Source organism: Zingiber officinale, unplaced genomic scaffold (genome assembly GCF_018446385.1).
Source record: "Zingiber officinale cultivar Zhangliang unplaced genomic scaffold, Zo_v1.1 ctg100, whole genome shotgun sequence".
Lineage (NCBI taxonomy): Eukaryota > Viridiplantae > Streptophyta > Magnoliopsida > Zingiberales > Zingiberaceae > Zingiber > Zingiber officinale.
In genome coordinates, this window is record NW_024589804.1 from 177,488 (window position 1) to 188,133 (window position 10,646).

Here is a 10,646-nt window from a genome sequence, read left to right on the forward strand (position 1 = left end):
CAGACCTGGACTCAGCTCGGACCATTTCCATATAGCATCGTCGGGCGACCAGCTGGTCTCCTCGGACTTCGCCCACTTGGTCCTCCACGGGGAACTTGATCTTCTGGCAGAAAGTAGAGATAACCGCTCGGAATTCGTTGAGTGTGGGTCGCCCCAATATGACATTGTAAGCGGAGGGGGCATCGACCACTATGAAGTTAGTGGTTCTCGTTCTTCGCAGCGGCTCCTCACCCAGCGATATAGCCAGCCTGGTCTGGCTAACCGGCAAGACCTCGTTGCCAGTGAATCCATACAAGGGTGTTATCATCGGGAGCAGCTCAGCACGATCAATTTGTAGTTGGTCGAACGCCTTTTTGAATATAATGTTGACCGAGCTGCCTGTATCAATAAAAATGCGATGAATAGTGTAATTTGCTATTACCTCTCGGATGATGAGTGTGTCGTCGTGCGACACTTCAACTCCTTCCAGGTCCCTAGGCCCGAAGCTGATCTCGGGACCCGTGCTCGTTCTTGACTGCAGCCTACTGCATGAATCCTTAGCTGCCGAGCGTGTGCCTTTCTAGCCCTGTTGGAATCTCCTCCCGTAGGGCCCCCAGCGATGATGTTGATTTCGCCCCGAGTGGTATTGCTTCGATTTTCCTCCTCTTGAGCGGAGGGCCTCGCTTGCTCCTGTGAGGCTCGGGGGTTGACCCTCGGCGGATGATGATGCTACCACTCGACCGACTCCCTAGCCCCATGTCGTCCGGTGTCCTGGTGTCGGGGGAGCCGATTAGGTGAAGGGGATCGGCGGCGATAGCTCCTAGGCACGGGGTGAGCGATCGACGGAAGGCTCCGACAGTCACGAGTGTTGTGGGTGGCTGACTGGTGAAGTGAACAGAACATGGGAGTCCATACCTTTCCCTTATGCTTAGGTCGATCAGCCGCCACATGCTGGACAACTTGCGGTCTTGATTCGTGGTGTGGACGTACTCCTTCGGCTCGAGGTCCTCTTGGCGGTTGATGGCTGGTTGGTTGCCTCCGCTCGGCGGGCGCCAGCGGCTCGGCCGGTGTTTCTTTTCTTCTTGCCGTCTGAGCTTCCTCCACATTGATGTATTCATTGTCTTTGTGCAGCATATGGTCGTAGCTGTGAGGCGACTTTCTGATGAGCGAGCAGAAGAAATCGTCGTCCACAAGCCCTTGTGTGAACGCATTCATCATGGTCTCCGAGGTAACTGTCGGGATATCCATGGCCACCTAGTTGAAGCGCTGGATGTAAGCTCGGAGCGTCTCCCTCGGACCTTGTTTTATGGCGAACAAGCTGACGCTGGTCTTCTGATAGCGCCTGCTGCTCGCGAAATGATGAAGGAAAGCCGTGCGGAATTCTTTGAAGCTTGTGACCGATCCGTCCGGCAGCCTCCGAAACCACCATTGCGCTAATCCTGAAAGGGTGGTGAGAAATACCCTATACTTTACACCATCTGTATATTGATGTAAAGTGGTCGTGTTGTCGAACTTACCCAGATGGTCATCCGGGTCGGTGGTCCTGTTATATTCTCCGATCGTCGGGGGCGTGTAGTGCCTTGGCAGTGGATCCTGAAGAATGGCCTCGTAAAACTGTCGATTGATCCGCTCGGCGGATGACTCAGCCCGAGGCACCTTCCCCTTCATAGCATCCCGTACGGGCGCTTCATCTGATGACCCTTGATTGGCCTGTGCCAGCTCGGATGGAATCTAGAATAATGCCCGATGAAACGGAATAGGGGTGGGCAGCGCATTCCCTGGAGTGCCGGTCTGACCTTTATTCTGCGCCCATGTGGAGTATTGCTCCGGCCGGTCCTCCTCCGTCGCTCGGCCACCTGACGCTGAAGTTGCCTGTTGTGCTAACCGCTCGGCTAGCGCCTTCTATTGCTGATGCTCAACGTTTTTTGCAGCTCTTGCCTCGATAAGGGCATCGAGCTCCTCCTGAGAGAGTGTCACGGTGTGTGGTCGTCCAGCTCCTTCCATCTTCTTTGCTCGGATTCAGGTGCATTTCCACAAACGGCGCCAATTTGATCCTGTCCGAACTGTGAGCTGATGAAAGCTGGGGATGTGGCACTCTCTGCTGGCTCCGCATAGACGCTGGGATGAGGTGGACCTCCGGCGAACCTGCAACAATGCCGGGCCGGGAAGGATTCAATGACGACCCTCCGATGCTCAAGTCAGGCGAGAATAAAGCTGAAGCAAAATAAGGAGAACTGTAGCTATAGTATGGTTGATTGCATACCTCCGTCGAAGTTTGGGGGTCCTTATATAAGCTACCGTGGAGGCGTGTGTACGCTCATCGATGCGTACGCGCTTCCCCAAACATATCTCAAAATGGATGTGTCAGAAACGCACGCCTGACGCCATACCGCAACCGTCTGAGCATATCTCTGACATGACAGTGGAAACTTCCACCGTACGATTCTCTGTCTGGTCCGGCCGCCGACCATGCTGTCTGTCGACGGCACATATCTTGAAAAGGATATCTCTGGCCGTCCCCTTTGTACTCTTCTGCACCTTCCGTCTTTTATCGGGCCGAGCGGGAGAGACGCTCGACCATACTGGTCGTCCGGGGGGGACGCAGGCGGGGCCAAGCGAGTGGGTCGCTCGGGTATATGCTCGGATGAATAGCGCCAACGTTGGCCTACGGCCCAGCTGAGAGGCCGTTTGGCCCAACCAGCTGTCGTATGTGGATTCCTGAGCGTCAGAAACTCGACCCTTAGTCAAGTTATCTCCGTGCTAGCCTGGCCTTCTGCTGCGGCCGATCGGCAAGGTGACCTCCCGCTCGACTCACCTTTTATGTTGATCGTCTCGACCTTGACCTCCACGTGCAATTAACCTCTGTCCGTACGAGACCCCTCCTTTGCTACCGGATCAAGAACAATGAGAAAATTTGGACTTAGATAACATGAACCTTATGTTTTCACAATTCATACCATATACTACTTTACTAAAACAAGACTTATCAGAATGTTCCCATGAATTGACCCTAAAAACAATATATATATATATATATATATATATATGAGTTTTAGCTTGCACACCCATTAATATATATATGAGTTTTAGATTGTACACTCATTCGTGCGTGACTTCGTGGGCGATTGAGCAAACTCGGAGTGCTTGGAAGTCAGTCGGGATACCCAATTCACTTTCGGGGCCTCGAGTTCACTCAGTTGCCCACGAAATCACTCATCGTCGGGTGTGGATGCTAATATATATATATATATATATATATATATATATATATATATATATATATATATATATGAGATTATGCCCTATTTTGAGTATAGTAGTGCTCCATCATCAAATTTAATTATTTTCCTACCATAGTAATACCTCCTCAGAATTAAAAAAAAAACCATAAATTCCTTTTCCTCATATATATATATATATATATACGGAAGTGATATCCTGCGGGACTTAAGATGCGCGACTGTGCGCGCCTGCTTCGTTGGCGGATCGCGACGTCGACGCGGCATGCGGAGTTGGACACATTTCCTTTATTCCTTTTTCTTTGACTTTTGCTTTTGCACAGAACACACCGAACCTTCCTCTGGAGCAAAGCTAGGGCAAGCCGCGCTCACGCGATCCTTCCTCTGGAGCAAAGCTAGGGCAAGTCTCGCATCTTCCTCCTCGCTCTCAGCGCCTCGCGGACCTCGACGTGTTCTCCTCGCTCTCAGCTTCGCCCCCCCCCCTCGCCTCCCTCGACCGCGAAGCGTCCAACCCCTCGCGCCTCTCTCGGCAAACCTTGGAAGCGAAGTTAGGGCACGCCGTCCTCGCCCCATTGTTCATAGTTTTACTCTGGTTTCATCTTGACTCCTTAGGGCACGCCGTCCTCGCCCCTCCAGTGTTCCTCGTTCTCACATCTGCGCGCGGTCACGAAGCTTCCAGATCGTTCTCACCGCACTTCTCTATAAGGCTCCTTAACTAATTAACTAGAACAGTTTCTGATACTACACTTAAACTATGAGTTATTATGGTCACCACTTTGCTAATTTGAAGATTTTCTAATACTACACCCAAACTAAAAACTATTATCATCCCCAAATTCATTATTATAAGTGGGACGTGCTTTAAGCTCAACCCATTAGTAGCACTAAACCAAACACTATGCTATTACCATTTAGCAGACACAACATAATGACATAATTGGGTCATTTGGCGGGATCATTCCAATTAGTAATTCTACTCCTTAGGAACAGCAAGTTAATACTTTCACTCAGAGTTAAACGTAATTGTCCTGAGTGGATTGCTTAGTGAATTAAACCCATTAGTTAACATAATAATCTTGACTGATATGTATTACCTTAAATCAAAGCTCAACCCATTTGTTAACATACTAATCTTGAATGATATGATTGAGCAGTGCAGTGCTGAATTTTGGATTCTCATGTTTGACTCTTGCTAGCTGCTGCAAACTTTGGAAAAGTAACTTGTATTGGGACTTTTCGGAGTAGTTGTTATTTAATCTGGGAAGATTTTTTCAAGGAAATTGACCTATTCAACAGATGTCTTAATTTATAGGCAAAGGTTTTATGTTCCATGATCCTGTCCGAATCGTTGAACCAAAGGACGCTGGGCACGTGGCACGCTCCTAGTTGATGGAGTGAATCTCCAGCTGGTCGAACGAAGCTCCGGCGATCCTGCACAAGAGTCTAGCCGGGAAGGGATTCCCGTCGTCGACCCTCCGACGCTCAAGTCAGGTAAGTAGTGGAAAAAGTGGCTGCCAAGCTTGTATCATACGTACCTTTGGCGAAGCAATAGCTTCTTTATATAGGACGGAGAAGGAACTAATGCCGCAAGAGGTGCATATGTGTCGACAACCCATACCGGTATGCACTTGTCGAGAGCTTACGACACCATCCGCTACTGATCAGAGCATGTTCTTGATAGGACAGTAGGACCCCGTTGTCGACTAAGTATGACATAGCCATCTGACTTGGTGTCGAGAGGATGTCCCGTCTTTTACCCAATCGTCGGGGCCTTGCCTGCCGGCGGCGTCGTCGGACGGCCTTAATTCTTCTGACGGTAGGCGGCACATCCTTCCGCTCGGTCATTATGCATTGCTTCATTTGAGCGTCGGAACCTGTCCCTCCCGGTGACTAATAGATTTCCCTTTCTTAGAGTCCCTCGGGTCCTTTTCCGGCGAGCCACTGGACCCTTTGACCTCCCCTCAGCGTTGACTCCTTTTTATGGGGTTCCGGATTTTTACCGCCGGATCACTTGCCTTCCTCTCGAGTCTAGTCGAAGGAGGCAAAGTCTGACTGACTGGACTGCCGATCTGCCCGAACAATGATCATTGCATTAGGCCGCTCAGCCAGGCGTAAGGATGCTTATCCGTGCGGCGATATCTGTCCGTTCGGCGATACTTTGTCCATGCCTTGTATTTTCTTGGAATCGACGTCCGTTGTTCTTCCACACTACCCATCACGTGCTCTGCGCACTGTAAGGGGAGCTCATTAAATGTGGCTAGTGATCGGCTGACACGTGGCGATCGTGTATTTGTCAGAGTATGGCGGTTGCGTCACTTCCGATGGGACAGCCGCCGTTTGAAACGGACGATCAGATGACAACCTCGATAGCGATGACCTGGATCGGACGGTGGAGATCGCTCCCGGGCGGCGATATAAGGCCCTTGACTCCGTTTCCGCCGCATTTCGTCTTCTTCGTTTCCAGACTTCCGTCGTTCCTCCTTTCGCCGGCGACCTTGTGCTCAGGCTTTCCGGCGATCACACGGCTTCTTCCGATCATCTCCCTCGCTTGTAAGACCCTTCTTCTCGCTCCAGCCACATTTTTCTTTCTGTTAATCATCCTTTTCAGTCGGGTTTCCTCCATTGCTTGAACCCTCCTCTTCTATCCCGCATTCTGGCCTTTCGATCATGACCAGTACCTCGCAGTCAACCGGCGATACTCTGGGTCTTTGGTACTCGAACATGGAAAGTCGGTTCGACGAGGAAGACGCCTTGCGCCTCACTCGAGCATATGACCTACCGATCGACCACCAAATAGTGTTAGCCACACCTTCCGATCGGCCTCACGATCCTCCGCCCGGCACTGTTGTTTTCTTCCGGGACCAATTCCTGGCCGGACTACGTTTTCCACCTCACAAGTTTTTCTTAGAAGTTTGCAACTATTTCCGCATTCCGCTCGGCCAGGTAGTTCCCAACTCTATTAGGTTGCTGAGCGGAGTGGTAGTTTTGTTCAAACTGAACGACATTCCCTTAACCCCAAAAATCTTCCACTACTTCTACTATCCCAAGCAAGCTGAGTGGGGCACCTTTGTTTTCCAGTCTAGGATAGGCTTCGTCCTTTTCGATAATATGCCGAGCTCCAACAAACATTGGAAGGAGCATTTTTCTATCGCTTTCGGCGGCCCTTTCCGCACCAAGTGGCGGGCGGCTATGCCGCATGCCGCGAGCTCGGCAAGTTTAAAGCGGCGGACTATCTCCATGCGAGCGTTAGTCGGTCGGCGCTATCATATTGACAAGATGCTCCTCCGGGAGTAATGCATATATTCGGCTTGTCTTCTACTCCGGCCGATCTGCCTTGTAGCATGAGTAAGCTCCTTATCTTCCCTTTATTTTGTTCTAAGCGGTTTATTTTACGCCTGACTAAGGTCATGTGGCGTGCGAGCTACGAGAAAGTCAAATTGAAGGCCGCTCGGATTGAGGCGGTGGCGAGCAAGGAGGCAGGGGCCTTGCTTGGTGATCCGGCCCGAAGAAGGTGAGGGGCAGCGGTCCACGAAGCCTCGGGCCGCCCCTCATGATGAGGCGCGGACAATATAGAACCTCGGCCAGAAGCTGAAGTGGAGGTCGTTCGGCCGATGATGTGCCTTTACGCACTCGGAAGCCGGAATCCGCACCTGCCTCTACACTTGATGAGCCACAACTGAGCGAGGTGCAGATGCGCCGGTGCTGTCGGAACAGTTTCCTCGAGAGTACCCCGACCCTTCTCCGAGGGCCGGCTTGGAGGTGCCGCCGTCCGGCCCTTCAAGGACTCGACGAGTATCAAGCGTTTAGGCGAGCTACCCTCCTCTTCTGCTGGTGGGCGTCTCGGGCGGGCGGCGGCGGGTACCAAAACCGTTTGCGCCTCCCTTGGGCGTACATATTCTTGCTGATCGGCGGTGTTTCCTTAGCGAGATGATCACCACAGCGGACCCTCTCGCACAAGCTTGGATAGATGCTCGGAGTCGGATAGCCAAGTTGACTCCCGGCAGCTCGGCAACCTTCAATCAACCACCGGGTATACCTCCTCCCCTCTTCTCTCTTCTATTTGAAGTTTTTAACTGTCTCGTTTGCTAGCGAACTTGGTGGGCAGATCGCCATCGGCGATCGGTTGTGACGGAGGAGGCTGAAGCAACAAAGCGGTGGGGACACCGGGCGGTCAGCGGCGCTCTAGAAAGCCAAAAATCGTTGGAAGCCGAACGGAAACGAGCTACGATTTGGCGAGCAAGGTCGTTCGACTTGAAGCGATGATTAAACAACGAGACAAGGAGATCAAGACGGCGACCACTCGGAAGCAACAGGCCATCAATGATATGGACCGCATGAAGGTGGAGATCCGGGGGCTGGAGCAACGCATCAAGGACCTGGATGCTCTGCTGGCCACCGAGAAGGAGAGCCGCTCGGCTGATCTCCAAAGGTTCGACGGAGACTTGAAGGATCTCCAAGCCGCCAGCGACGCTGCCCATGCCGCGCTCAAAGAATATCAAGAGGGGGAGTCGGCCCGCTCGGACGAAGTGAGGAAGGCGTTCCTCCGCTCGGAAGACTTCGGAGAGAAGTTTACCGACAAGATATCCCTCACGTTCGAGGAGGCAATCAAGGCGGCGGTGGGCTATCTGAAGACCAAAGGTCACCTGCCTGCCGATCTGTCCATCCCCCCCGAGGATCTAGCGGGTGTGATGGACACCATCCCCGACGCTCTTTTTGATTTTGACGTGTGAGGAGAGCTTTTATAAACTTCTTTGTATTCCCGCCGTTCGGCCCTACTTATCGCTGTAATGACCTTTTTGGCTTGCATAATAGATAATCTTCTGTTCCTCTCATCTTTTATGTTGGCCAGGCATTTTTTCCCCCATCGCGACTAAGTGTTCTTTAAAACTCTCCCGCTCGGTACCTTGCTATACCAGGCAAGCGAATTGTCTTCAATGTATTTCATAATGCAACTGAGTAGCCGTTCGGCGCACGGACATCGCTCGTTCAGTTGCTCGCATTTTTAATTCCGATTAACCATCTTTTGCTTCGCGCCTCACCTCAGGGGTTTTTGCTGGATTTTCACAAGGCCTTCCGCTCAGGCATTTATAGACGCCGGCTCGTCTCTCGATATTTAACGTCGGAGCTCGACGGCGCGGATATTTATAGCCGGTCGGCGCGGCTCTCGATCTTTAACGACGGGGCTCGTCGATTCGTCCGCTCGGATTATTTATAGACGCCGGCTCGTCTCTCGATCTTTAACGTCGGAGCTCGACGGCCCGGATCTTTATAGCCGGTCGGTAGCGGCTCTCGATCTTCGACGGGCTCGTCGATTCGTCCTTCGGATTATTTATAGGCGGCTCGTCTCTCGATATTTAACGTCGGAGCTCGGCGGCGCGATATTTATAGCTCGGAGCGGCTCTCGATCTTTAACGACGGGGCTCGTCGATTCGTCCGTTCGGATTATTTATAGATGCGGCTCGTCTCGATATTTAACGTCGGAGCTCGGCGCGCGATATTATAGCCGGTCGGCGCGGCTCTCGATCTTTAACGACGGGGCTCGTCGATTCGTCCGTTCGGATTATTTATAGACGCCGGCTCGTCTCTAGATATTTAACGTCGGAGCTCGGCGGCGCGGATATTATAGCCGGTCGGTAGCGGCTCTCGATCTTTAACGACGGGGCTCGTCGATTCGTCCGCTTGGATTATTTATAGACGCCGGCTCGTCTCTCGATATTTAACGTCGGAGCTCGACGGCGCGGATATTTATAGCCGGTCGGCGCGGCTCTCGATCTTTAACGACGGGGCTCGTCGATTCGTCCGCTCGGATTATTTATAGACGCCGGCTCGTCTCTCGATATTTAACGTCGGAGCTCGACGGCGCGGATATTTATAGCCGGTCGGCGCGGCTCTCTATCTTTAACGACGGGGCTCGTCGATTCGTCCGCTCGGATTATTTATAGCTCGACGGCGCGGATATTTATAGCCGGTCGGCGCTGCTCTACGGTTTAACGTCTGGGCTAGACGGGCTTCCAGGCTAACTCCTTACCAGGTCGAGCGACCTTGGCCTTCACAACTTATCTCGTGCTTGAACAGGTTTTATGCCCGGCTGAACGGCACGGGTCATTTTGCTTGCGCATCTAAATGCATGCCCCTCCTGGCCGCTCGGTTCAAGGGGCCTTCGCTATTCAGGCGCATGGCTTGGATAATCCATATGCCCCTTTCACCCAGCGTGGAGAACGTACTCCTGGCCGAACGGCTCAGGGTCTGCTTCGTTGAGCATTTTGGCTCGGATAATTTACCTCCGTCCGAACGGGACGGAGCCTTCGATTCTTGTTGACAATGCCTTATATCTGTTCTCTTGATTCTTCATTTCCGCATTTCCAGTATTCAGTCGAACAAAAAGTACTGATTACATGATACACCTTTCACCCCGCTTGGTAAAGCTGGAGATGGTTCGCGCTCCACGGTCTATCTAGTCGTTGTCCGTCCTCGTCTTCCAAATAATACGCGAGCGGAGCTTTCGATGATTTTGAAGGGACCGCCCAGACTTCAAGCTTGCCGACGTCGCTGACCGGCTTGACTTTCTTCGAGACAAGATCGCCGACCTGGAATGATCCTGGGATGACGCTACCGGTTGTAGTTTTGCTTCATCCACGACGGTATGCCATCAGTTGGCCGACGCCTTTTGCTCCATCTTCATCCTCTAGGCATTGTCATCATCGTAGCTCTGGATCCGGGCGGACTCGAGCCGACTTCAACCGGAATGACGGCCTCACCTCCGTATACCAAATGGAACGGTGTGACTCCTGTCCCTTCTTTTGGTGTCGTTCGGATGGCCCACAAGACGCTCGGTACTTCATCCGGCCAACTCCCTCCCAAATGGTCGAGCCGAGCGCGCAGAATACGGAGAATTTCCCTGCCGTTGCTCGAGGATAGGCCACGGACGTGAAATGTTGCTCAATCCGTAGCTTTTGCACCAATCCTCTAACATCTTCCCTGTCGCCCGTTATCGGACACTAGTCGGCGAGGATGCCGAACCGACAAATGATGTGTTGTCGATGAATTTTTAACCATTTGTTCAGTGATCTTTGCGGCCTTAGCCTCCACCCACTTGGAGAAATAGTCTACCGCCACTAGTAAGAATTTCCTCTGACCGGCCGCCATCGGAAATGGACCCACAATATCCATTCCCCATTGATCGAACGGACATGAGACGATTAATGCCTTCATCTCCTCTGCCGGTCGATGGGAGAAGTTGTGATACTTCAGCACGAAGGCGGTAGCTACTGTCCAAGCGGCATCTGTTTGTAAGTTGGCCAAAGTATCCGGCCAAGAGGATCTTCTTGCCAACGAGCGCCCGGATGACCCCCGCATGACCCTTGATGTACTTCCTGGAGGATGTAAGCCGAGTCCTTCGAGCTACACATTTCAAAAGGGGCGCGAGAA